Here is a 25687-nt window from a genome sequence, read left to right on the forward strand (position 1 = left end):
TTAGCTAGTATCTCTCCTTTCCTCTTCTCCTGTTTTCCTCCCTGGTATTTCCTTTCTCTACTGCCACGACAGTTTTCCTAAGCAGAAATAAAATCACAAGAGCTCAGTTTTATCTAGTGTCTTTCCCTTCCAATACACAAGCTTTCTTTCCTCGGCGTCCAATTTCTTTTCTCTTTTTTTTACCCACGACGGCTTCCACTTTGCTTGTCAGATAACTTGGCAGCCAAATCTAACTGCAGCTGTGTCCTTCCTCCGTCTTGCAGTGTTTTGGTAGTCATGTTCTAGTGCCCTTCCGTTCGTATAATATAATCTGGCTTTCCTTCCTTGGTCTTCAGTTTCCTTTCTTTTTTTTTTCCCCAAGAGCCTTTTCTTTATATAACTTTGTGGCAAAATTTCTTACAGTACACTTTCCCTTCCTCCACTGCAGCGGGTTCTTGTATTAATGTTTTGTTTCCTTTCGTTTTAATATTCGTTTCCTTTCCTTGGTCTTTAGTTTCCTTTCTTTTTTTCCCTAGGAGGCTTTTCCTTATATAACTATGTGGCAAAATTCCTCTCACTGCAGTATTGTCCTCCATCGATTGCATTCTGCTGTCCATGTTCTAGTGTCCTTCCGATCCTAAATACAAGCTTCCCTTTCTTAGTCTTTCGTTTCCTTCCTTTTTTCCAACACATTTTCTACCTCATACAGCATGGTAGCAAAATTTTACTCATTGCAATCTTATCCTTCTTCCATTGCACATTGTTCTAGTATCCATGTTTTGTTTCCTTCCCTTCCTCGATTTTTAGTTTCTTTTCTTTTTTTCCCCAGGAGGCATTTCTTTGTCGAACTTCGCAGCCAAATCTCTCCTGAGGCTTAGTTGTATCAATGTTTTGTTTCCTTCCCTTCCTCAATCTTTAGTTTCTTTTCTTTTTTTCCTAGGAGGCTTTTCTTTGTCGAGCTTCGCAGCAAAATCCTTCTCACTGCAGTCTTGTATCTCCTTAGTCTGAGTGTTCTTGCCGACCAGCCCTTCCCTGACCTCCACTTCCCTTCCTCTTTGGCTGTCAGTATCTTCCCAGGGATATATGACAAAATTCTGCAGTAAGACTAAGGTAGCGGAACATCCTCCTTGCAGACTCCAGCACTTCTTTTTCCGGCCTTTTGCTTCTCTCCTTAACCCTTTTCCTTATTCCTTGATCAACCTTCCTCTTACTCTTTAGCAGCGAACGTCTTCCCAAATATGTATTACTAAACATTACGAAAAAACTCAGGTAGATGAACTTATTTCTGGTTACTCCTTTCACCATTTTGATTATTTCCTTAACAGTCTTCAATCCCCTTCCTAATCCTCTGTCTTGCATCCTAAATCCCTTCAGACGATATTTTTCATCATCGATTCGTCAGATAACACAGAGGAGCGATTTGGACATCAACCATAAATACTAGCTCACATTTTCCATTCCCTTACATACCATTGCATTCTATCCCTTTATCTGCACTGCTTATCCTTTCTATCTCGCTCTCTCACTCACTCCCTTGTTTTTCCTTTATATATTTTCTGAAGATTTTTACCGAAACTTTGCCGGAACGATTCAGACCCCAAACATGTCCAACCGCCACTTCCTGTTCTCTTCCCTTGCCTCGAAATTGCTTTACATGACCTGCATTTCTCGCTTTTACCTCCCTTTCCTTCCTCCCTCTTCCTTCACTCCCTTTCTCCCCTTGCCTTATACCCCCCCATGGACACAACAGATACAAACCTTACTTCCACATCCTAGCGTCCCTTTGTACCTTTAAATTCCATCTTCTGGCCTGTATTTTCCTTCCTTACCGCCTTCACAAATTCACAGATGCATTTTTCCCCTACCGATTTAACATAACTCTATAAAAGCGATTCAGACCCCATATAGCAAGCATAGCCAAACTCTGTCTCCTATTGCCTTTTGTATCTTTAAACTCCATCTTCTGGCCTGTATTTTCCTTCCTTACCGCCTTCACAAATTCCCAGATGGGTTTTTTTTTCCCCTCCGAATTAACATAACTTTATGGAAGAGATTCAGACTCCAAGCATGGCCAGACTCTATCTCCTATTGCCATTTTGTACCTTTAAATTCCGTCTCGACCTGCATTCCTCGCCCTTACTCCCTTCCTCCCTGCATCTGTTTGCCCGATCGATTTATCTGATATCTTTACACGAGGGATTTAGTGCACAGTCGTAGCCAGCCAACCTCTTACTCCCTCTCCTATACTATTAAATTACGTCTCAAACTGAAACTAACTCCTATTACTTATTTATCTTCCGCCCGGCTTCTGTATTTACTTTCCTTAGTCTGCATCTCTCCTCCTTAATCCCTTCCTTCTTCCCTCGGTTTCTTCCTCTATTCCCCTAACTTTCATTTCCTGCATCTCGTCATTATTCGGTTTCTTCCTCCCTTCATTCTCCTCTTAGTTTTCTTCTTCGTTTCTTCTTCTTCCCTTCCTTCCTTTCTTTACGTATCTTCATTTTCCTGCATCCAGTCATTATTCGCTTCCTTCCTCCTTTCTTTCCTCTCTCAGCTTTCTTGTTTCCCCCTCCTACCTTTAATCCCTTTCTTACCCTATTCATTCTCTTCGTGACCTGCATCTCTTGTTCACATTCTTGTCTTTCCTTCCTCTCTCTTCAGACACCTTTCATGACTTGTTTTCTTTCCTTCTCCCTCAACCCTTCGACTTCCCTTTCCCTCTCCGTGTACCTTCCTTCCTTGGCATGCATCTATTGTCCTCATTCACGTCTTCCCTTCGTTCCTCTTTTCAAACACCTTTCTCGTCTTGTTTTCCTTTTTGTTCGTCCTTCAATTTTCTTCGTCTTCCAATGTACCTTCCTTCCTTAGCCTGCATCCCTTCTCCTCATTCATGTCTTCCTACCTTCCTCTCTTCAAACTCTTTCCTTGGCTTGTTTTGCGTTTCGTTCTTCAATCAAACTCATTCTTCTTTCCATGTAACTTCCCTTACCTTGTATCACTCGTCTGTATTTCTTTCTTTACTTCTTTACTTTCTCCGTTGATATACTTTCCCATATAACTTCCTAGGGGGCGTTTTAAGACTTCATCCACCTCCCTTCTGGACTTCAATTCTCAACCATCTAAGAGGCACCAGTCTGTTTGCTGTTACGATCCTTCCTTCTCCTTGATCCCTTCCTTCTTCTCTCTCTTTTTTCCCCTTTTCGCATTACTTCCTATTCCAACATGACCTTACTCACTTCTTCCCTCGCTTCCTCTCTTCATGCACCTTTCTTAGTTCGCTTTGAAGAGGGTAAGAACTCCCCTACACGCAGCTACTCGGTCGGCTAGTTGGTGAATCGGTCGCCTGGTTGCTCGGTCAGTGAGTAAGTCTTAGAAGGCTTTTGAGGGTTAACTGCAGTGGGCCAAAGCTGTCTTACCCCTGAACTCTCTGCTGTAAGGAAAGATAAACTAACGTCGGGTTCTATATCCCTCTCTCTCTCTCTCTCTCTCTCTCTCTCTCTCTCTCTCTCTCTCTCTCTCGAGTTGGGTTTACTAAAGGATTTCAAGCGAGATGAAGTTTCGTGAGAGAAATTGTGTTTAGAGATGAAAAGTGGATTAGAGAGAGAGAGAGAGAGAGAGAGAGAGAGAGAGAGAGAGAGAGAGAGAGAGAGAGAGAGAGAGAGAGAGAGAGAGAGAGAGAGAGAGAGAGAGAGAGAGAGAGAGAGAGAGAGAGACAGGAAGGAAGGCGCCTATCCCATCACTCACGACTAGGAGTGACCTACTACCACCACTGCCTCCTCCTCCTCCTCTTCTTCTTCCTCCTCCTCCACCTCCTCCTTCACAAACAACTTTTTTCTCATTTTACTCCTTTTGCTTTCTTCCTCCTCCTTTTCCTTTACTTTTTCTCCTTTTCCCTTGCATTCTTCTCCTCCTCCTCCTCCTCCTCCTCTTCCCCTTCCTCCTCCTCCTTCACCAACAACCTCTTTCTCATCCGCATTCTTTTTGCCCTCCTTCTCCTCCTCCTTTTCCTTTTTACTCCTTCTCCTCTTCCTTCTTATCCTCCTCCTGCTTCTTCTTTTCGTTATTCTCCATCTTTTTTATCCTCTCATTCTCCTCCTCTTCCTCCTTCTCCTCTTTCTTCCTATTTATTTCTTCCTCCTTCTCTTACCTTTTTCCTTTTCTTTTCCTCCTCAATATTACCACCATAACTAGCTCCCGTATTTCCTCCTCCTCCTCCTCCTCCTCCTCCTTTTCAATATAATTCTCACTCGTGCAATTACGGCGATGAATTGGCTGGGTTTTCTTCTCCCTTTTTCCTCTCTTTTTTTCGTATTTCCTCTGTTTTCCTTCTCCTGAGTGATTCGTTTAATATCTTGTGCTTCATATTAATTACGTGGATTTCCGTTATGAGTTATCTTTCCTATATTAATGTGGTGTTCGATTCCTCTCTTCTATTTTTGAGTTCAAGCTTTTTTAATTTATTTTTTTGTCTCTTCCTTTTCTGCAATCATCGAGATCTTCCTCCTCCGCTCATCTCATTTTCCACACCTAATTTTATTTCTTCCTCTTCTTCCTCCTCCTCCTCTTCTTCCTCCTCCTCCCTGGTTACTTCCCACCCACATCCTCGACCATTTAACCAAGGCCACAAAAGAAGTAGAAGAAGTTAAGATAAAGACAGATAGAAAAGAATGTTAGATTACAAATGAGAAATAGGTAGGTGCATATAAATAGATACAGAAGCAAAACGAGATACCAAGCTAGATGGATAAAAAAAGATAGATAGACACAGAGATAGAAAGATGTATATAAATAGACAGCGTTGTAAGAAGCATCAGCTGGCAATAGTCGGCCCGCTAACCTTGTTTTTGCCGTGGTTCAGGAATCCTCGCGGCGTCGCTGAAGGTTCTGGCGAAGGCACTGCACGAGGAGGAGAGGCCCTTGGGACTTCAGGGCTCTCTTAGGCCACGAGCTACAAACATGAATACAGAAACAGAAACAGATGAACATACAGGTAAACATACAGGTAAACAGATATATACAGATAGACAGATGGATAGAAAAAGGTATAGATAGAGAAGATATATATTGTTAGTTAGATACATAGATAAGATAGATAAGTAAATAGATGTATAGATAAAGAGATCTTGTTGTAAAAGAAATAATAGTGATTTTGTGAAGATCCAAATCAATAAAGAAATAAACCTACTCACGAAGGAAAACAAAATTACCTCAAATGAGAAAAAAAGTGAAATTAATGAGAACGTAAAACCGACTTAGCCATAAAAAGAACGACTCAAATAAATGATAGCAATTAGGGGAGAGAGAGAGAGAGAGAGAGAGAGAGAGAGAGAGAGAGAGAGAGAGAGAGAGAGAGAGAGAGAGAGAGAGAGAGAGAGAGAGAGAGAGAGAGAGAGAGAGAGAAAGGGATGATGGGAGTTTGGAAAGAAGAGAAATAAAAGTGAAGCGTTTAGGGTTAATGCCACCGATGGAAAAATAATTAGCACACACACACACACACACACACACACACACACACACACACACACACACACAAACTAATCAATAACCAATATCATACACTAGAGTGACTACACCGGACTTGGAATAATGGCTCTCCCTCCCCCCTCCCCCCACGCCTCCTCCGTTCTTCCACTTCATCCTTCTCCTGCTGCTTCTCCACACGTCCTCCTCCTCCTCCCCCTCTCTCCTCTTCCTCTCCCTCACTTCCTCCCTCCCTCCCTCCCTCCCACGCACCTTCGTCCCTCAGGTGAACAAACACAGCCTCACATATTGCCCAGGTATTCCATTCAGGTGGTCTTGAGGGTGGACAGATGGGAGGGAGAGAGGGGGGTAGGGTGAAGGGAGGTTGGGAGAAGGAAGGAAGAGAATGAGTGAGGGGGAGGGAGAAAGAAGAAGGGAGGGAGGGAGGGAGGGAGGGAGGGATAGAGGGAGGGAGGAGGGAAAGCAGTGGAAAGATGTTGAATAGAAAAATATATGAATAAATAAAAGAACAATAGATGCAAGTTCCATAAATTTTTGAGGAGGTAAGTTTTTTGTTAAGAAAATAAAGCGAATATAAAAACTTTAACTATTAATATACCTATCATGTAACAAGTTATATTAAAAATATAAAAAGAGTGAATACATGTGATACCCGTTTGCTTTTTGGTTAGGTTTTAAGTTTAGGGTATCTTGAAACGTATGCAAGAAAGCATGTATGGAGTTTATGGTGATAATACCTGTCACTGACCTTGTTTTTGCCGACGATGAAGTAATCCTTGCCAAGTCGCTGGTGGCTCTGGTGATGGCTCTCGAAGCACTGTAGGAAGAGGGGAAGCCCTTGGAGCTCCAGGTTTCCTTGGCCAGGAGCAAGGTACAGGTGTTTGGAGGCTTGCTAGATGATCCAGTAGTCTGTCCATGCATGTGGCGAGGACATTCAAATCTTCGAAAATCTCACATACCTTGGCAGCCAAGTTCAGAACAACGGTGGGTCTCACCAAGAAGTCATACGGCGGATTGGCCTTCGGTGTTATGGACTCGCACAGCACGAGTATATGTTATTGCGTTGCTTATACCTATGCCGACTGACAACGATCTGGAGCTTGTAACCATTGTCTTACTCTACGACAATGTGACAAATTGTGACATGGACACTGAATCATGACTTGAAGAGACAACTTGATACCTTTGGCAATAAGTTCTTACGTGGAATCATGGTATATCCCTGGGATGACTTGTGTCAAATCGGCGATTACTCCGTGAGACTGATTCGAGGCCGATTACTTCCATAGTCCGGGAATGCCAACTACGGTTTGACGTGCATGAGGCACGCTGCCCAGAAGCCGACCCTGCTTACCGAGCTGTTTCTGTGAGAGACAATCCCATGTAGAAGAGGGCAAAGGGACGACCACAAAGTTTGTGGTTAGAGCAAGTCGATGGATCCTTTCTGAGCTACGTAGGATGGGAATGGGTCTTACATGGAGACTCGGAGAGACCCCCGGGGTTGGCGTAGTAAGATGGATGAGGCGACGCCCCCAAACGATGACTGAAAATTGTCATTTAGTTGCGGCGAGCGGGACTCAAAACAGAGTCTTTCAGGACACCTCGCCCGCACGCTGAACTTTGCGAGTAAAGTCTCGCATTTGACGGGTTCAGTTTGGGCGAAACAACAGACGCACTGACCTTGTACAGGCAGGGGAGGGAATCCGATTATGGGTCCTCACCGCACACCCCATCACGTAAATACCTGCGTGAAGAAGAGAAGAAATATATAAATGGATATATCTTTAAATTAATTACTAGATAGATAGGTAAATAAACTGATTGAGATTGATAGTGATATATACAGATATAGATAGATATTGATAAAATGATACACAGAAAATAATTTAGTTATAAAAGGAATATGAAGTTATAAGAAAAAGACAGCAAAAACAATCAACAGTGAGGTGTCCGCCTCGAAATAATGAAAATAATATTGAAACTTTAAAAATAATACAGTTATGATGATGATGATGATAATAATAATAATAATGTAATAATATAAATACTAATACCGATAATAATGTAATGATAGTAATAATAGTTAATAATAATAATAGTTAATAATAATAATAATAATAATAATAATAATAATAATAATAATAATAATAATAATAATAATAATAATAATAATAATAATAATAACAATAATAATAAAAACAATAATGACAATAAAAGGCTTATTAGAACAAACTACAACCGCTCGGAGTAAAAAGAAGCTATAATTAAAAAAAAAAAAAGAACCAACTGATTGAAAAATAAGTAACAACACTTTCATGGTAATCCCCCGGGCGAGTATCGGCGAAAATCATTACTCCGTTTCAGCAAGGTAAAAATCTGAACATTGATATAACGTTGCCTTTGAGCGCCGAGCGAATTCCTTGATCAAGCGCCTGGATAAAGACCGGCAGGATAGAAACGTTGAAGTATTTAATTACATCCCCACCATAGCAGTTTCCGAGACAAGACTATTTATCTGTGTGTGTCATTGTGTCGATTGGAAAGTTTTGTGACGTGAGGATATTCAGGAAGTTTGTGGTCCATTTAAGACGCTGAAGTATTTAATAACAATCGCCTCTTTCAAATATCAGTGGCAATGAAAGTATCTGTGCGCGTGGGTGTCTATGTTAAATGGAAACTTTTGTGATACACCATTTTCCAGGAAGTTTGTGCTCTATCGAAGACGCTGAAGAACCTAATAGCAATCGCCTCTTTCTACTTTATGAGACAAGACAATTTTCTGTGTGTGTGTGTGTGTGTGTGTGTGTGTGTGTGTGTGTGTGTGTGTGTGTGTGTGTGTGTGTGTGTGTGTGTGTGTGTGTGTGGTGATTGGGAAGTTCTCCGACGTAAGGTTTTATGGAAGGTTTTCTCTTCATCGGTGGAAGTTTATCGACGCTGAAGTATTTAATAACATTGGCTTCTTTCGGATTTAAGAGACAAAACAATGTGTGTGTGTGTGTGTGTGTGTGTGTGTGTGTGTGTGTGTGTGTGTGTGTGTGTGTGTGTGTGTGTGTGTGTGTGTGTGTGTGTGTGTGTGTGTGTGTGTGTGTGTGTGTGTGTGTGTGTGTGTTTGTCGACTGGGACTTTTTGGTGACGTAATGTTTTCGAGAGTCTTTGCTTCACCCTTTTGATTATTTGTGTTGGTAGTGTTTTACTTTTTTGTTTTGTTTTCGTTTTCTTTCTTTGGTGTTTTGAGCATACACAAAGAAAAAAGAAACGTGGTATTTTTATTATTGGCGGTAGTAGTAGTAGTAGTAGTAGTAGTAGAAGTAGTATATTATAGTGAGCTCATATATTTTATCTGATAGTTATGTAAATATATAAGATAAACATAAACAGGAAAGTCCTATCGCCGTCTCTCTCTCTCTCTCTCTCTCTCTCTCTCTCACGCAGACTCACACGCACAACTATGATTTATAAGGCGAATACATCACCGTCTGTCTTAAGCCGAAGGAGGCGGAGGAAGGAGATGAAGGAGGGGAAGGTGAGACAAAGGAGGGGAATAAAACAATGATTGATGAAGATGGGGGTAGCAAAGGGGAGTAACATGCGAAGGGAAGGAGTAATACGAGAAAAACAAAGATGAAAAAGAGAAATGAAGTTAGAAGGAAGGAACAGGAGAAATATAATTATGTAGGAAGGTCAAAAATAGAGGAATCGAGGAAGGAACAGAGATAATAAAGAGAAAGGAGGATAAAGAGAGAGGAGGAGCACAATAAAGACAAACAAAAGGAAAAAAATAAAGTAGGAAGAAAACAAAAGAAACAGGAGGAATATATTTATGTGGGAAGGGAAAAATAGAGGAATGAAGGGAGGAACGGGGATAAGGAAAAGAAAGGAATGGAAAAAAGGGAGAAAAGAGAGTAGAAGTAGAAGAATGGAAGGAGGTATTATGATGGAGCTACCAACAACGAAATGAAAAAAACTTAAAAGGGGTAGAAGAATGGCAGGAGTGAAGAAAATGGAGAAGAGGAGAGAAGGGAGAAGAGAGAAAAAGAGAGGAAATACATGATAAACTAATACATGAATGGAAAAGAAAAACAGAGGAAGTAAAGAAGAAAATATAAGAATACGCAATAATATTCTAACACACATACCAGAGAGAAAAAAAACAGAGAAACAAAGGAAAAAAAAGAAAGGCATAGGAAAAGAGGGGGAATAAGAGGTAAGATTGTGACCATATCTAAGAAAACAATCTCAAGAGGGAAGCAGTAAGGCCCAGGGAAAAGGTACGGGAGAGGGGAGAAGGTACATAGGCCCAACTCATAACCATATTGAGGGTTCACACGCCACTTGAGGGGAGCAGAGGAGGGGAGCGGCTGGGACGAGGGGAGAAGAAAGCGAAGTGACAGGTAGCGGAGAGGAGGAAAAGTGGGAGGGCGAGAGGGAGGGGGAGGGAGTCGGGAAGGGGAAATGACAGCGACAAGAGGGAAGAGAAAAGGAGAGTGACGGGGAAGGAGAGGACTAAAGAGGGGAATGGTGTAAGGGTAATAAGGAGTGACAGGCGTAATGAAGGAACACGAAAGAAGGATAATGAATGGATGAAAGATAAATGGTGTAACGTGTAAAGAGTGGACGGATAATCGAAGGCCTTAATTAGAATCCAGTGACAAAAATTAGGAAATGAAGCTAAAATGACTAAGAGAATTTACAGGCATAGCGAGAGAAAAAGAAAGGAAATAGATACACAAAACAACAAAACTGAATGCAGAGACTATACCAAAGAAAATAATGCAGAATAGTAACAATTATGATGGAAAAATTACCAAAAACAATTATACTAGAATGGAGCTAGGAGAATGAGAATAATAGACATGGACAAAGAGTGAATTCTAATTAAAAAAAGACAATTATATTACGTTAAATTATACGGCATGTGAGGAACAGAAGTTATCCACGGTAGTAATGAGGCAAAGAGTAATGACACAGAAGGAAAAAAAATAGCAAGAAAGATAGACAAGTAAAACGCTCGGCAAGTAAAGTCAAGCGAAGAAGGTTTAAAAAAAACAAATCATAGAGTTATATAATCCATAGCCAACATTCCATAGACAACACAAAGGCAAAAATAACAAGATATGATATACAACTAGAGTGAGAAGAAGGTTGCAAAAATGGCATAGCGAGGCATCAGGTCATAATCCATAGACAACATTAACAAGGATGACGTACAATGAAGGAAAATCGATCATGGGAAAGAAGCCTACACATATATACACTGCGAGGGCCTAATAAGCGAAGGTAATGTATATATGAAAGGTTGTATAATATCATGACAGGCGAAAACCAGGAAGTGCTCAGGTTAATTAAGTCTTGTGTCACGGAAATGTTAGACAAATAAAAATAAGATAAGCTCCAGGATATGCACTCAGGTTAATTAAATCATGAGGCTTACATGTTAAAAGATTTGTTTTTAAATAGGTTCCTAAATGAAATTACTTCGAAACAATATGAGAAAATACATAAGAATCCAAAGAAAGGTAACGAATTGTTCTATCATAGAGCACGAGTCGTACAATACTTAATAGGAAATACGTAGAAGTTAGGGAAGAAAAATGCATATAAAAGTCGAACAAGAAAAAAAAAAACATGAAAAAATTAGAAGACGAAGGCATCAATACGGAAAAAAATCATGACTGTAAAAAGTAAACATAAAAATGACGGGGAAAAATAATGATATGCATATGTAAGTTCGGAGTGATTTTGGAAGGGTCTCGGAGTGGCTGCATGGGTCAAGGGTGGTACTCTGAGACGATTTAGACACGTAATAAGAAGAAATAAGAATGAGTTAGATGATTTAGACATGTAATGAGAATGAATCAGGATGAGTTAGATGATTTAGACATGTAATGAGAATGATTAAGGATGAGTTAGATGATTTAGACATGTAATGAGAATGATTAAGGATGAGTTAGATGATTTAGACATGTAATGAGAATGATTAAGGATGAGTTAGATGATTTAGACATGTAATGAGAATGATTAAGGATGAGTTAGATGATTTAGACATGTAATGAGAATGAATCAGGATGAGTTAGATGATTTAGACATGTGATAAGAATAAATAGGATGAGTTAGATGATTTAGACACGTAATAACAACGAATCATGATGAGTAATACGATTTAGACATGTAATGAGAATGAATCAGGATGAGTTAGATGATTTAGACACGTAATAACAACGAATCATGATGAGTAATACGATTTAGACATGTAATGAGAATGAATCAGGATGAGTTAGATGATTTAGACATGTAATGGGAATGAATAAGGATGAGTTAGATGATTTAGACATGTGATAAGAATAAATAGGATGAATTAGGTGATTAAGACATGCAAGAAGAACGAATAAAGGTGAGTTAGTTAACAGTGTATGAAGTAAAAACTGAGAGAAATGGTATCTGTGGATGGACACGATAACAAAATTGACATCGTCCTTTCTATTCACAAATATAGGTTACGGTAAATGTGACGAAGGAAGAACAAAATATATAAAACAGAGGCACCAAAAAATAATAAATGCACAACCAATACGTGAAAACAAAATAGAGAAAAAATAAAAATGTAAGGAAAGAAATAAAATAATAAAAGGTTAGAAATAAAATAAAAAATAACATTGCCACAAGTCACAATTCGACACACGCAATAAGAGAGAGAGAGAGAGAGAGAGAGAGAGAGAGAGAGAGAGAAGGGTTTGTGATGGGACTGGTGGATAGGGGAAGGGATGGTGATGGGACTGGTGGATAGGGGAAGGACTGGTGATGGGACTGGTGGATAGGGGAAGGGCTGCTGATGGGACTGGTGGATAGGGGAAGGACTGGTGATGGGACTGGTGGATAGGGGAAGGGATGGTGATGGGACTGGTGTATAGTGAAAGGGTTGATGATGGGATTGGTGGATCGGGGAAGGGCTGGTGATAGGACTGGTGAGTAAGTGAGTGAGAGAGTGTGTGTGTGTGCGTGTGTGTGTGTGTGTGTGTGTGTGTGTGTGTGTGTGTGTGTGTGTGTGTGTTTCTTCATATCATACTTTGTTCGCTACGTGACTGTGGGGTGTTGGAGTGACTTGAGGTGATTTTGTATTAGTGGTGATATGGCTGACACTGGTGGTGGTGGTGGTGGTGGTTACATTCCGGTTGGGTACGTACAAGAAGAGGACAGGATTTTCACTTCATACCTGTATACAACGGGTCTTGTGGTGTTGGTGAAGGCGCTGACGGACGAAGGAAACAGGGGATGGTGATAGTGATGATGGTGGTGATGGTGGTGATGCTTGTGATGATGGTAATGAAGATGAGGCAAGAGAACAGACAGACACAAAGACAGAAAGATAGACAGAAAGACAAGGCAACAAAAATTCTACTACTGCCACTTCTACTACCACTACCACTACTACTACTACTACTACTACTACTACTACTATTATACTTTCAAAGGAACACTATCTCAAAGATCTTGAAACGCTGCAGGAGGAGGAAGAGGAAGAGGAAGAGGAGACGTGACGAAGAAGAGGAAGGAGGGGAGAAGGGATGCGACGTGAGGAGGAAGATAAATGAGGATGGAGGGAGCATGGCGAGGTGATGAAGGAGGAAGAGGAGGAGGAGGAGGAGGAGGAAGGGAAGATAAGAGAGAGAAGCTGAAAGAGGAGGATAGGAAAGATGATGGTAACAATAAAACATGAAGATGATGCTGATGATAGGGAAATGGAGGAGAAGGAGGAGGAGAAGTAAGGAGGGAAGATAAGGGATGGAAGATGAAGAAGGAAGATAGCAAAGATGATAGCAACAATGAAAGATGAGGAAAAGGATGATGATGATGACGACGAAGAGGAGGAGGAAGAGAAGGAGAATGAAAAGAATAGCGAAGATGATGAAAAAGAGAATATAGAAAGATGATTAAACAAAAACAAAACACATAGCAATATCCTCCCTCTCCACTTCCTCTCCCTGTCTACCTTCGTCCCTCCCCCTCCCTCCTCAATGAGAGTTTCAGTGACAAATACCTGTTGAGAAGATATGAAGAATTTTATGACACTTGAGGAAACGAAGGAGAAGGAGAAGGAGGAGGAGCAAAAGAAGGAGAAGGAGAAGGAGAAGGAGGAGGAGGAGGAGGAGGACAGAAAAATATAATATTACGAGAATAGAGGGAAGAGGAGGAAGAGGAGGAGGAGGAGGATAAGAAGAGGCTGTTAATGAAAAAGAAGAAAGGGGAGGAGGAGATGGAAGAGGAGAAGGAGAAGGAGGAAAGTAACCAGGAAAAAATGGGAGGAGGAGGAGAAAGAGGAGGAAGTGTGGAAGGAGGAAGAGGAGGAGGAAGAGGAGTTGATGAGAGGATGATGAAGGGAAGGGAAAGGCGAAACTTACCGATAACCTTGATCGAAAGAGGAGGAGGAGGAGGAGACGGGCTAGTAGTAGTAGTAGTAGTAGTAGGAGGAGGAGGAGGAGGAGAAGGAGGAGGAGGAGTAGGAGGAGGAGGAGGAGGGCGTGGCACTGTCCCGAGAGAGAAGAGAAGGTAGGGAGAGGAAAGGGAAAGGGAGAAGGGTAGGAAGAAGGAAGTGAAGGGAACAGGGGAGGGAGGGAGAAGGGAGTGAAAGGGGAGTAGAAAAAGGGAGAAGAGGGGAGAGGTCAGCCGCCCCATCACTCTCGACGCTTCCTTGCCTCTCATTTACAATTATTTATGGAACGTGTGGGAGCGAGGCTGCGTAACCATGGTAACCGGAGTCGAGGGGAGAGGCTGAGGGTTTGTACTGGAGAGAAGGAGGGAGATGGAGGCGAGTGAATAAAAATTAAAGGTAAGGAAAGGGAGAAGCTTTACATAGGAGAGGCAGTAGGAGGACAAGAGAAGAGGGGAAAAGGTGTAGAATGGATGGGAGGAAAAAGTGAGGGGAAGGATTCATGGTGGAGAGAAAGAGAGAAAAGAAAAACAGGAGATATGGAGTAGATGTGAAAAAAGGAGTAAGAACAGAGGCAGGTAAAGGAAAAGGTGAGATGATAGTATACGTGAGGAGGAAGAGTGAGGAAGGGAAGGAAGAAGGGAAGATAAGATAGGGCGGTAGAGAAGGAATAGACAGAAAGGAAAGACGGTGAAGGGTGACAAGGATAAGAGAAGGGAGGAAGTGAGGGAAGATGAGGGGAAGATGGGAGAGAGGGAATGGGCAGGAAGGAAAGACAGAGAGGGAAATGATTTGAGGTAAGGATAAAGAAAGAAAGAAAGAAAGGAAAGGTTAGCTAAGGGGAATACAGTAGAGATGGAAAAGATAGGAAGAAAAGATGAGGAAGAGGACGATTTCAGAGAGGTTAAAGAAGGAAATGGGAGGTTAGGAGAAGGCAGTGGAGAGAGAATAACCAGGAAGGAAGGAAAGGAGAGGGGAGACAATTTGAGGTAAGGAGAAAGAGAGGGTGAGGAAGGTAAAAGGAAGATGGTAGAGATGGGAAAGAAGGGAGGAATAGGAGAAATAAAGGAGGGATGGGAAAGAGATAGGGAGAGTTAGGTGCAGTCAGTGAAGGGAATAGGCAGGAATGAAAGAAGGGGAGGGAAGAGGAGGAAGGGAGAAAGACAAAAGAAGGGAACAGGCAGGAATGAAAGAAGGAGGTGGAAGAGGAGAAGGGAGGAAGACAGAAAGGATTGAGGGAGACCGGAAGGAGGTGGAGGATGACACAAATATCTCCGGTCTTGATTAAGTAAAGTGTTGACGAGATTGAGTATTGTTCGTGATGGATGAGATGCTGAAGATGGATGCTGTGTTTCCTCTCCCCCTCTCTATCCCCTCCTCTCTCCCTCCCTCTCTCTCTCCCCCCTTCCCCACCTCACACTTTCCTCTCGTTCGGTTTCAGCCTCAGGAGTAAACGAATAAAAAAAAAGGTAAAGGAAAAAAAACTGAAACTCCGGCAGATATTGATTTCGTGTTAATTTCCCGTGACATTTATACGGTATAAATTTTCGTTTTAACATGAATATTTGCCGAGAGTGACCAAGCGTGTGACGGGAAGGGAAGGGAAGGAGAAGAGGAGGAGGGGAGGGGAGGGAGAGGAAGGGAAGGGAAGGGAAGGGATGGGAGAGGAAGGAAAGAAACAGGAAGGGGGTTTATGAGAAGGAGGAGAAAGATAGGGAAAGAAGGGAAGGAAAGGAAGTGAAGTAAAGGGAAGGGAAGGGAGGAGAAGGGATGGTAGGGAAAGAAAAGGAAAGAGAGGGAAAGGAGAGGGAAGAGAAAAGAAAAGAAAGAAAGGGAAGAGGAAAAAAAGGAAAGGAAGGCTAGAGAGGAGAAGGAAAGGGAAGGTATGAGAAGGAAAGGAAAAGAAAGGGAATGGATGGAAAGGGAAAGAAAGGGAAGGAATGGGAAGGGAAAGAAAGGGAAGGGAAATGAAGGAAAGGGAAAGAAAGGGAATGGATGCAAAGGGAAGGAAAGGGAAGGAGTGGGAAGGGAAGGGAAAGAAAGGGAAGGGAAATGAAGGGAAGGGAAAGAAAGTAAGGGGAATGTAAGGGAAGGGAAGGGAAGCTGGCACGCATCCAAGCGACGGGGATCTCTGCAGAATAAGGAATTTCACCCCAAAGTTTGCATCATTTTTTTGGCCCAAGATGATGTGGGTTGCGGAATGAATCACTTAAATCAGAGGCCACACAATGGAACCAGGATTATGTATGCTTATTTCATTCCGAACACACACACACACACACACACACACACACACACACACACACACACACACATAACTCCCCCCTCTCCCCTTTCTCACATAAGATACAGACACAGGCACTGAACACACACAAACAGACACAGATACACAGACACATAAAGAGAAACACACACACACACACACACACACACACACACACACATTCCCCCACCCACCCAAAACACAAACAAACGCACAAACGCGCACACCATGATCATTTCTATACGATTGGTAACTCACTTTACACTAATACATTATAAAAAAAAAAGTATGCCAGTACGTTCGTTGATATTCGTATACAAAAGTGGCAGCAAGCATGAATATCCATTAGCATAAATATTGCGTTTAATACTATGCAAAACGCAAACATTTAGCGACTGTTTGGCAATTAGCTATGATTATTATATTCTGTATTTGCATTGTAGCACGAATGTCTTTTTTTTTATTTATTCTCTTTCCTCATTGTCCTTTGTCATCATCATCTCTTTTCCTTCATTCCTTCCTTCTGTTTTAGTTGTTTATCTTTATTTGTTTTCTTATTTCATTAACACAGCTCATCTCATTCTGTAATTTTCAATCTCATTTATTTTCATTGTATTTTCTATATTTTTTTTTCTTTTTATCTTTCTGTTTCTATCTCTGTTTATTTTCATTGTATTTTCTATCTCTATCTTTCCTTTTTCTTTCTATCTTTCTATTTCTATCTCTATTTATTTTCATTGCATTTTCTATCTCTGCCACTACTTCCCTTCTTTACTTTCTCGCTGCATTTCTCCATTTTTTTCATTGTTTTTCATTCATTCACACTACCTTTTTTTTTTCCTTTCATACTTTCCTTTGTGTTCTTATCCGTCTGTATTTCCTCCTTTTCATGTATATTGTTTTCCCATTTTCATATTTTTTTCATTTTTACTTCCTGTAATTTTTCCTCCCTTCCTTCCTTCTGTCCTTCCTTACTTCCTCTCTTCATACATTCATTTATTCTTTCATTAATTAATTCATACCTATTTTCCTTCCTTCCTTCTTTACTTTCCTCCTTTCTTTCTACCTTCATACATTCCATTCTTCCTTCCTTCCTTCCTTTCTTTCTCACATCCCTCCCTCCTTCCTTCCTTTCCTCATTCCTATTTGTCCTTTCCTTCCCTCCCTTCCCTTCTCTCCCCCTCCTCCCCTTCAGAGCCGAAAGGTCACGCAAAGCCGAATTCACTTGGCCTTATTTCTCCACTTCGGCACGAGAACAATTTCGGCCCTTTTTTACGAGCTCATGAATCTGCAAACCCGAACTTGTATATCGACGCAAGAACCAACGGGCTGAGGGTGGGCGGAGGAGGGGAGGAGGAGGGAGGGTAGAAGGGAAGGAAGGAGGGGAAGAGGGAAGGAGAGAAAGGAGACATGGAGAAGAGGAAGGAGGGAGAGGATGGTAAGAGGGAAGGATGGAAGAGGGAAAGAAGAGGAAGAGTTTAGAAGGGAAGGAAGGGAAGGGAGGGAAGGAAGGAAGTAGGAGAGAAGGGAAGGAAGAAATGCAGGAATGAAGGGAAGTTAGAAGGGAAGGAAGAGAGGAGAGAAGAAAGTTACAAGAAAAGGAGTGGATGGAGGGAAAGGAGAGAAAGTAGAAATGGAGTAAGAAAAGAGGGGAGGAAGGGGAAGGAGGAGAAGGAGAGGAGGAGAGAGGAGGGGTAGGACGGTAGGAGAGAAGCAGCGGAGGAGATGGAGGGGAGAGAGGAAGGAGAGAAAGAAGGTTAGGAGGAAAGGAGATCAAAGGGTAAAATTCAATCTCAATGGCCAAATTTGTGTTTTCTTATACATGCCAAGTCGGTGAAGGCCCTTTTATTTTTTGCTTCCATCTTTCTCATACGAAAAAGAATAGTTGTTGAAGTAAGAAAAAAAGATATGAAAGAGGTTATAGCAAAATTTTATGAAGCCCCTGGCACGGACACACACAAAACACACACACACTCACATAAAACATACACAGACATACATGCAAACACACACTCTAGCACGCAAATCACAACAATACACACACACACACACACACACACACACACACACACACACACGAAAAAAGAAATACACACACATGCAAACTCACACACTAGCACGCAAAACACAACAATACACACACACACACACACACACACACACACACACACACACACACACACACACACACACACGACGCATATTCATAAGTCTTTCTCCATTCTTTTTCTTATCTTTCTCTCTTTCTTTATATTTTTCTTTCTTTATTTATTTCTCTATTCCTTTCTCCATGTCTTTATTTCTACATTTATTTATTTCTAATTATCTTTTTTCTTTCTTTCTCTCTGTCTCAACTCTATTTCTGTGTCTCTGTCTGTCTTACTCTCGCTGTTTCTCTCTTTATTTATATCTTTACCGCTTTCTTTCTCGACCTTCTCAACTCGGCCTGTCTTTCTCTGTCGCCTCTCTCTGTCATCAATCTCTCTCTCTCTCTCTCTCTCTCTCTCCAACAGCAAGACAGACAGATAAGCATTGTCTGCTGTCCACTATCCTCTGCTAAGGTGTTCCCAGAGAGCTGTTTACCTGTCCGCCTTTCCCACCTGTTTGCTACCTGGGCGCACCTCACCTGAACTAACTGACGAGTCTAGACTAATTAACACACCTACATAGATTACTGTTACGTGAGGTGAGGATGAATTTTGGTTTGATATTTTGTGTTTTATTTATATTTACGTTACGTTGCACTAGCTCTCCCTCTTTCTCTTTTTTTACGAGACAAACTTTTAAAAACAAATTCCACCGCCACTGCTATCGGAGAGAGAGAGAGAGAGAGAGAGAGAGAGAGAGAGAGAGAGAGAGAGAGAGAGAGAGAGAGGGGGTGAGAGAGAGAGAGAGAGAGAGAGAGAGAGAGAGAGAGGGGGGGGGGCGGAGGATGACTAACTCGTTCTGTACACGCTCCCAAGTGACACGCGTGGAAGAGGAAGAGGAGGAAGAGGAGGAGGAGGAGGAGGAGGAGGAGGAGGAGGAGCCAGGATATGAAAGTTGCACAAAACGAATGAAGACGTGTGACGATGACGAAGATGAGTTAGCGGCAAGAGTGAAAAAGAGGAGGAGGAGGAGGAATGACTAAGGAGACATGAGAAGATGGATTAGGTGGAGGAGGAGGAGGAGGAGGGGGAGGAAGAAGAAGAAGAAGAAGAAGAAGAGGAGGAGGAGGAGGAGAACAAGATTAAAAACAAGAGGACGAGAAGTGGAAGAATGAGAAGACACAGAAGAATTAAACGCAGGAGTAGGAAGAGGAAGAAAAAAAGAGGAGTGGGAGGAGGAGAAGGAGGAGAAGAGGAGGAGGAGGAAGAGGAAGATATGAAGAAAGAGAACAAGAAAACAAAAGAAAAAGAATAAGAATATGCCGGAAAATTATGAAGAGCAGTAGGAAGAGGAAGAAAAAAGAGGAGTGGGAGGAGGAGGAGGAGAAGACGAGGAGGAGGAAGAGGAAGAGATGAAGAACGAGAACAAGAGAACAGAAGAAAAAGAATAAGAATATGCCGGAAAATTATGAACAGGAGTTGGAAGAGAAAGTAAAAAAAAAAAAGAGGACGGGGAGGAGGAGGAGGAGAAGACGAGGAGGAAGTGGAAGAGATGAAGAACGAGAAAAAGAGGGAAAAAAATAGCAGAATAAGAATATGCAGGAAAATTAGGAAGAGAAAGTAAAAAATAAAGGAAGACGGGGAGGAGGAGGAGGAGGAGGACAGTGCGAAAAAAAATGGAAAAATAGTGTGGACGAGTTTAATATATTGCTCAGTGTTTCCTTCACCCCTCAAATGTTCGCTCAGTACCGGACACGTATTTCTTTGTCTAGCAGTGTTGCCAGACTCAACCCGCTCCGTGAAGCAACAGAAAGTGACGTGATGATGAGCCGATTATAACTTTTTTTTTCTTAACACTTTGAATTATGACACAAACTACCATGTGTAAAGAAAAAATAATGCACAAGGGAAAAAAATCAAACAAAAAGCTTAAGAACGTTGAATATAAACATGTAATATGATTCTGACAGTGTATATAACAATGATTACAAATTGTTGAAATGAATGATAAAAAAAATACATACTATGAAGCTTAAATATAAGAAAAGATATATAAGAAGAACGTTAATAGTTTCTTTTTTAGAGCAAAGTATGCAAACTAGGTTACGACAAAACATAAAAGAAGCCCCCCAAAAACAGTCCATTGAAAATACGTTTGTAAGAAAAAGCGAAATAAAAATAGTCTAAAGAGGTGTCTTGATACTCCCCTCCTGTGAGCATTCAAGTCGTAGGAAGGAGGAAATACAGTTGAAATACTAAGCTTGATCCATAGTTTACCAGTGAATGGTATGGCAGTATGACAATGCTGGTTAACTCTTGCATTAGGAAGTGGGATAAAATAAGGATGAGCTGGACTAGAGTTTACCAGTGAACGAGACGAAAGAATGAAGATGCTGGTTAACTCTTGCATTATGAAGTTGGATAGGAAAGGGATGAGCTGGACTAGAGTTTACCAGTGAACGAGACGAAAGAATGAAGATACTGGTTATCTTTTGCATTAGGAAACTGGATAAAACAAGGATGAGCTGGACCAGAGTTTACCAGTGAACGAGACGAAAGAATGAAGATGCTGGTTAACTTTTGCATTAGGAAACTGGATAAGACAAGGATGAGCTGGACAAGAGTTTACCAGTGAACGAGACGAAAGAATGAAGATGCTGGTTAACTCTTGCATTAGGAAGTTGAACAGCATATAGGAGGAGCAGGAGAGGCGAGGGAAGTCATGTGCAGCAAGAAATGGATATGGTAATCCTTTTTTGCGGTGATAGTTGTTGTTGTAGTAGTACTGATGACATTTAAAGGGATAAAAAAAGGGTTAGGGGTGAAAAGACGTAACAGAAAAGTCCATCATGCCCCCTCCCTCCCCCACAAAAAGGAAAGGGTGCCAGAAAACTTCACAAAATAAGATAGATTGCACTAACTAGACTTAAGTTTCCTCTGCTTCTTCCGTCACTTTTCTTCATTTCGTGGGTGTGGTGAAGGAGGTGGAGGAGTGAACGAGGAGGAGGAGGAGAGGCGGAAATGGAGGAGAAAGACGAGGAGGAGGAGGAGGAGGAGGAGGAGGAGGAGGCCGAGAACGTTGACATGTATGACAAAGAAGCAAAAAAAAAAACCGGAAGAATAAAGAATAAAAAGAAAGACACAGATAATGAAGAAGAGCACGAGTAGGAGGAGGAGGAAAGAAAAATTATGATGATGATGAGGAGGAGGAAAGAGAGGAAGAGGAAGAGGAGGAGGAAGTGGAGGAGGCAGCAAATCATCTCCACTCTTTCACATGGACTTCTTCACTACTAGCGGAGAGGTTGCCATGGTGACGACGCGGTTGTTGACAATTACTTCGACTCATTGAAAAGAAAGATGATAAGGAGGAGGAGGAGGAGGAGGAGGAGTTATAGAGAGAGTAACACCTTTCCCTCTCTCTCTCTCTCTCTCTCTCTCTCTCTCTCTCTCTCTCTCTCTCTCACAGACAACAAAAGCCACTCTCCTCGGACCGCCTTTCATGGTTTCGTTGGCTCGCTTTTATTTTCTTTCTTTTATTTTTGTTCCTTTCAGCGCTAATGAAGTGCACGGATCCGCTACGCCTGAATTAGCACGATGCCGATCCGCTCTCGTTCCCTCCTACATTCAATTGTCTGATTCCTGTGCGAGACTTGTTGTTGTTGTTATTAGTTAGTTATTGTTATTTTTGGCACTGTTGTATCTCTCTCTCTCTCTCTCTCTCTCTCTCTCTCTCGTGATGGATGGGGGTCGCCGCGCCCGCCCCTCTCCTGCATACTAAACGTTGACTCCCGGCTCAGTAAATGCAGAAGAAGGAACTAAAAATATCACACACACCTTAATTTATTCTAACCTGTGAGTAGGGGTGGAGGGAGAAGGGAGAGAGAGAGAGGAGTGGGAGAAGGGGAGGAGGAAATAGAGGTAGAGGGATGAAAGGGGGAAGGGGGGGTAATGGAGGAAGATGGGAGAGGGAGGGAAAGGTCGGAGAGAAGGAAAAGAGAGGGGGAGAACAAAGAGAGGGGTGAAAAGGGGGTGAGAGGTGGAGAAGGGGAGTATGGGGAGAGGAGGTTACAAAATTCTTACACCTTTATATTTTTTTTTTGTGGTAAAGGGAGGCGACATAATTATAACCAAAATTAAATGTTCCTCTAAAATAAATTAATAAGTTCTTCTAAAATATATATAAATGTTATTCTAAATTATAATGCCCCCAAAAAAACAGATTTAGGGGCAGAATTGTCATGGTATTCCTATTAAAAAATGTCCTTATATTTATGAGGTGTACGTTTTCTCTGCAACCATTTATATTTCTCTCCCGTTTTCCTTGACTTTATGATTTGTTGGTTCGTTACTGATCACTTTTATAATTGTTTCTCCTTTTTTCTTTCTGTTAGCTTTCGTTTTCCTTTCGTCTATTCATTATATTTTATTTTTATGTTTCAGTACAAATCACCTTCCTGTTTTCCTTCTATAAATATTATGTTTTCAATTTGTGTATTTTTATTTAAAGATCAACTAGACTACTATATTCTTCCTAGTTTATCAATTTTATCAGTTTGCTTTTATTACTTCTTATGTTTCAGTTCTAATCCCCTTTGTGTTTTGGGTCTTTGACAATTTTGTTTACAATTTCCTCTTTTTATTTATAGATCACCTTTATTACTAAATTATTCCTTCTTCTTTCGATGTTAGGAGGTCACTATTTACATTAAAAAAAAAATCTCTCTTTCTTGATTTTATTTGTCTATTTACAATTTACATCAGTTTTATATTTTTTTTCGTTTTCGATTTTAGTAGTTCACTATGTATATCCTTTCATGATCTCAATAATAATCGCCTTCATGTTCACTGTTTCATACTGGCGTTTGAGCGTAGTTCCCACTGCACTCTTCATCGCCACTCTCCTTAGCCGCTGTACGCTCATCACAAAGTCATTTTCTCACCCATCCAACACGCCCGGTAATTAATTCTAAATCACGCCGGGGAGTCTGCCACCAACACGCCTCCTCCATTAATCTTAGGCGCTCTCACCACCATCCTTCACTAATTCTCTACCATTCACCCTTGCCCATTCTCTCTCCATCTCCCTCTCTCTCTAATACATTTCTCTATCCCCCATAATCTCCCACCCATCACTTCCCTCTTCATTATCAGTCATATTCACTCTATACACACTCCTTACATCATATTCCTCCAGTACGCGCCCATTTCCCTCTTCTCATACTCACTCTTGTCTACCATTTACACTATTTCTCCATTTCCTTGCCTCCTATTAACCTATTTTCATTCCATACGCTAACATTTCATCTTCCATTAAACAGTAGGAGTCCATTTGTAGCTCTCACCCAAGTGTCTTTGTGGTCAGATCAAAATGTAAATACACACAAGGGAGAGACGGAGACTAAGAGATAATTGGACCACCAGATAAGAAAGAAAAACAAACAGACAGACAAACAGGCACACGAGAGAAAAACAAACAGTACACAGAGCAAACACATTTAGGCAAAAGGAGGACGGACGGACACACACACACACACACACACACATACACACACACACACACACAACTCTTTACTAAGCAACATATACAAATAGTCACACGGAAAAGAAATAAAAAGCCAGGAAGAAGTGAATACACAAGTGAGTAATCTGACCTAACCTGACCAATCTTGACCTAGCCTGACCTGACCTCTTGACCGCTTTTCCTGCTTTTCCTCTTCCTCCTCCTCCTCCTTTTCCTTCTCCTTCTCTTTCTCATCCTCCTTCTCCCCCTTCTACTCATCGTCCTCGTCCTCGTCCTCGTCTTCCTCCTCCTCCTCCTCCTCCTCCTCTTCCTCATCTTCACCCCTTTCACTGTATTCCAAGATTTAGTGGAGTTGGTACACGAGGTTTTGGAGTCCGGCCAAAACCACCAGGCAATCAGACCAGAAATCATTGTTCACTATCTCCACCATCACCTTCACTATCATCTTCACTATCATCATTATCATTGCTTATATCACCATTACAATCACCATCATCAACATCATCATCACCACTTTTCTATCTGACACCAATACCAGTTTGTCATTGTTCATGCTTTCTATCATTATCTTTATCATCATCACCAACTTCACCACCAACAACAACACCAGCAAACAACACAACTATGCCATCACACTCGCAACACCTCATTACCACCACCTCCACCTCCACCACAACCAACATCATCACCACCACCACCACCACCACCACCACCACATCCACAGAACCATTACCAATATCGCTTTCATCTTGGTTCGCTTTGTCTTCCTCCTCCGCCTTCTCCTCCCACTCCTCCTCCTATTCCTCCTCTTCCTCCTACGCTCTCTTCTTTGTTTACTTTTTTTATCTTGTTTACCTTCCTTCTATCTCTTTTTATTCGTATTCTTCTAGTTTTGTTTTTCGTTGTTTCTTTGTCTTATTCCTCCTCCTCCTCCTCCTCCTCCTCTTCCTTCTTTTATCCTCTGTTCTTTGATTTACTTTTTATAATCATTACCCTCTTTCTTTTGTCTCTTATTTCTCTACTTCTTCGTATTTTCTGATTACCATTTTTATTTTTCCTCTCTCGTTCCTATTCTTCTTTCTCCTCCTCCTTTTTCTCCTGTTCTCTCTAATTCCTTTTTTTTTCATTTTTATTACGCTAACCTTTTCCTTTTCGTCTTTTATTCGTTCATTTTTTCGTATTCTCTTATTATATATATTTTATTTTTCTTCTCTTCTTTCTCATTTTGCTTATTTTTTCATTCATTCTCCTACTCACTGCTGGCTGTCCACCTACTCACATCTCATTTATTCATTGTTCTTGTTATATTTCCCTCCTCCTCCTCCTCCTCCTCCTCCTTCTCCTCCTCCACCATTAGCGCCAACACCTGACACACAAAAGCAACACCTACGCCACTCTGGTTCTCAAGCTGGATAATAATCTCACTCACAAAAATAACAATGACGCCATTCGCTACGCTCTCTCTCTCTCTCTCTCTCTCAGCCTTTTTCTCCCACAAACAACAATAACAAACAAATAAAAAACAGAAACAAAAATAAAATTAACAAAAAAAACATCAAAAAAACAACTCTCTCTCTCTCCAATAACAATAACAACAACACAAAACAAGAGGAACAGCAAAAAAACAGCAAAACAAACAGTAAAAAAATTAACGAAACCAAACACCAAATAAACAAAAACAGAACTAAGACAACAGAAACAAGAACGACAGCAACAACATCAATAACAGCAACACAAATCATAGTAAGGCCATCAACAATAACAATGAATACAGCACCAAGGCTCCTCCTCCTACAAGCACGCACGGAGACAGAGACACAACTATCACTAATAAGACTGAATTTGCTTTATTACACGAGGCCGGGAGGTGGCGAGGTGGGTTACGCGCTTCTTCCCTCCCGCCCGCTTCACAGCCCTCACTTAGAGACATC

The 25687-nt window shown here is 41.4% G+C and overlaps 1 long non-coding RNA gene across 1 annotated transcript in view; it reads right to left on the reverse strand.

Annotated features, from left to right (window-relative positions):
* Positions 1 to 6088: 6088 nt before the first annotated feature.
* The window catches only part of LOC126983975 (uncharacterized), a 94588-nt gene continuing 74989 nt past the window's right edge, over positions 6089 to 25687 (reverse strand). The window contains exon 4 of the long non-coding RNA XR_007736310.1: positions 6089 to 7204. This is a non-coding gene — a long non-coding RNA (uncharacterized LOC126983975). The remainder of the gene's footprint in view (positions 7205 to 25687) is intronic.

Source organism: Eriocheir sinensis, chromosome 55 (assembly GCF_024679095.1).
Source record: "Eriocheir sinensis breed Jianghai 21 chromosome 55, ASM2467909v1, whole genome shotgun sequence".
Lineage (NCBI taxonomy): Eukaryota > Metazoa > Arthropoda > Malacostraca > Decapoda > Varunidae > Eriocheir > Eriocheir sinensis.